The sequence below is a fragment of the Telopea speciosissima genome, unplaced genomic scaffold, assembly GCF_018873765.1.
Source record: "Telopea speciosissima isolate NSW1024214 ecotype Mountain lineage unplaced genomic scaffold, Tspe_v1 Tspe_v1.0167, whole genome shotgun sequence".
In the NCBI taxonomy this organism is placed as follows: Eukaryota; Viridiplantae; Streptophyta; class Magnoliopsida; order Proteales; family Proteaceae; genus Telopea; species Telopea speciosissima.
Window position 1 is genome coordinate 40,328 of NW_025317503.1, and position 3,552 is coordinate 43,879.

Sequence of the window (3,552 nt, forward strand, 5' to 3'; positions counted from 1 at the left end):
TAGAGATCGAAGGAATATTACTGGTGGAGTGGAATGAAGAGGGATGTGGCTGAGTATGTGGCAAAATGTCTTACTTGTCGCCGGTGAAGGCGGACGACAGCGACCTCATGGCCTCTTACGGTCATTGCCTGTTCCGAGTGGAAGTGGGAGCATGTTACCATGGATTTTGTCACCGGGTTGCCCCGCACGCCTAGAGGTGTCGATACCATATGGGTTGTCGTTGACAGATTGACAAAGACGGCTCACTTCATCCCCATGAAGTTTACCTATTCGATGGACAAGCTGGCTCGCTTGTACATTGATAATGTGGTTCGTCTACATGGAGTTCCTGTCAGCATCATCTCCGATCGGGATCCCAGATTTACATCTAAGTTCTGGGGGGGTTTTCAGAAGGCAATGGGTACACTGTTGAGTTTTAGTACAGCCTTCCACCCTCAAACCGACGGACAGTCGGAGAGGACTATTCAGACATTAGAAGATATGCTCCGAGCCTGTGCCATTGATATGCAAGGCAGCTGGGACGAGCATCTCTCACTTATTGAGTTTGCTTATAATAACAGTTACCAGGCTACTATAGGCATGGCACCGTTTGAGGCTCAGTATGGGAAGAAGTGTCGGACACCGTTATATTGGGACGAAGTAGGTGAACGGCGTATTCTTGGACCCGAGTTGATTCAGGCAACATGCGAGAAAGGTGGACTTGATTCGTGAGCGGATCAAGGCGGCTCACCCAGCAGAAGGGTTATGCGAGACTTGAGATGGAAGGACCTTGAGTTCACTATCGATGAGAAAGTGTTCCTTAAGGTATCACCCTCCAAAGGGGTGATGCGTTTCAGCAAGAAGGGCAAGCTGAGTCCGAGATTTATAGGACCTTTTGAGATCCTTGCACGGATTGGACCGGTGGCATATCGGTTAGCACTCCCTCCCTCTTTAGAAGGTGTGCACGATGTCTTCCACGTGTCCATGTTGAGGAAGTATGTCCATGATCCAAGCCATGTATTGACGCATGAACCACCAGAACTTGCGGCCGACATGTCCTATAAAGATGCTGAAAAGATTTTGGACAAGCAAGGTTGTTCATCTTCGCAACCGGCCCATTCATTATGTGAAGATAAAATGGTGCAACCATCCGGAAGAGGAAGCTTCTTGGGAGGCAGAGGTAGAAATGCGGGCGAAATACCCTTTTCTTGCCTATCTACAAGGTACGTCAAATTTCGAGGACGAAATTTCTTATAAGGTGGGGGGGATGTTATACCCGTACCCCGGGATATAATTAAATATCATTTCTTCTCGTGACGTGTAGATACCGCTGCCATGTATGCTGGTGACCTGTTCTCCATGATGGTCAAACCTAGCTACAAAATCGTTGACCACAGCACGGGTTTGCCTGTGGAGGAAAGATTCCTCAACCGCCAGTGGGGAAAGTTCGTGGACGGCGACTTCGTCGACTACCCTCCAAGTACCAGCCCGGAAGCGAGGAGTTCAGGAGAGAGCATCTGGACCGTCACCTCATTGGATATTTCGTTCGGTGATGAGCTTAGCATTGCCGTATGGAAGCTGTGGGGTCATGGGTAATAAACCATGAGGGGGAAAAGTAAGTTCTAGCCTCAAGACTTATTAATTATTCTTCCCTTGGTAACCTCGAAGTGCGGGTCCGGGCTTGAACCGCTCGAGCTATTTCATGAGAGAAGGGAATAATTTAAGTTCGGGTCCCGCGTACCTTTAGGAAGTACATTGGGGACTTAAACCCATCTCATATGAACCCATCTAAGAATGGGCTTTTCCCTAATTGAGGTTGTGGGCAGGCCCATATAACCTATTGACCCAATGATGGGTTATTCCATCCACTTACCCACATAGGACTAATGGGTTGACCCATTAGGCCTCATGACCCATTTGACTAGAGGTACCCAAAGACCCATTTATTATAAATGAGTCCATGAGGGAGAGAGAGAACATCACTTCTCCTTCAACATCCTCTTCTACCCTAAATCGTGGAGGAGAGAAAGAGGAGAGAAAGAGGAGAGAAAGAGAAAGAGGAAGGAGAGAGAGGCTTGGAGGAAGGTGGAGACCCCATCTCTTGGGCCATAAATCGTGGAGCTCTCATCTTGGGGGAAGGTAAGCTATTGAACCTTCTTCCTTCTTCTATTTTGGATTTTAAAAGGGGTTGGGTAATGGGAGAGATTGACCTAGATCTCTCTTGGAACCTAGGGAGTAGATGGAGCTTTAAAGCCAAGCTATGGTGGAGTTAGTTCACTCCATTATGAGCTCTAATGTGAGGGTTCTCATTGCCATTTGGGAGATTTAAGGTTGGACCCTAATGAGCTTAGGATGGAGTTTTCTAGAAGTCCTTGTGCTTTAAAACCACTTGAAATGGGGTCCTTGGAGGGGAATCCTTCGGATTTTGGACCTGAAGGTGTGAGGGTTTACATGTGGTTTCAGACCTGCAAGAAACCACCCTGAAATTACCTTCCCGAGAAGGATTCTGTGAAGGTCGGATTTACACTCGGATTCAGTTTTCTGAAACCACATCTGCATCCGACCTTGACAAAAATTGTCCTGAGCCCCTGTGAAGCTCGGATTTACACTCGGATTCAGTTTTCTGAAACCACATCTGCATCCGACCTTGACTAAAACTGTCCCGAACCCCCGGTTTCCTAGGATTTACATGTGGTTGCAGAATTTGGGCATGAAACCACTCCTGCAACCACTTCGTCTCTGAAACCTTATACTTAAGTGTTTATGGGAGACCTTTTGGGGATCCGTTCCTTTCGCTCGTTTAACCTTATTCCCCTCTTTGTATAGGTTAAAATATTCACTTTTGTGGCTTATTGCTTGATCGAGGCGACAACTGATAAACTGGGTGCTTGGCGTATACGTAGTGAGTGGGTTGGTTGTTTGGGCTTGTTATTATTATTGCATTATATATTATGTAATCATTATAATTAATAAGCATGTTTGCGCATATTGCATAATTTTATATCTGTTTGTTATAATGTTGATTGGTAATGTTGTACCTTGATGGGTCTCGGTGCCGGTGGGTACCGGTGCCGGAACCCGAACACTATATACATTTATGAAGAAATTTTGTTGAATGTCATGTTGAATCTGATGCGCGTGCGTCTTGTAACCGGGCACTAAACCAGATGAAAAGTTGATGCGCCGGATTACCTCTCGGGACGATAGGACTTGCATGTAGTATATTGTGGCTAGGATTTCACACCCTTATGCTACGACCCTTACCAACAGGGGTTTAGGTGTTGGGTAATCAGTACACCGGATTCTGTGGAGGTGGGAGAGGCCAGTCATGGTAGTATTGGTTATCAGGGGTCTGCCACTGAGTGGTCTTGGAGGCTTCGATCGGCGTAGGTCCCACGTGACAATTGAGGTTTCATTGTGGCGATAAGTTAAGTGACCCACAGTGTCTCCCGAGTTGTCACAGTAGCATATGCCATTGACTTAGTTGTTTGTTAGGTGGAAAAATGAACTTAACATGTGCATGCATCATTGGACTATGTGAATTGCGTGTTTGTGCATTCCCATCCCCTCACT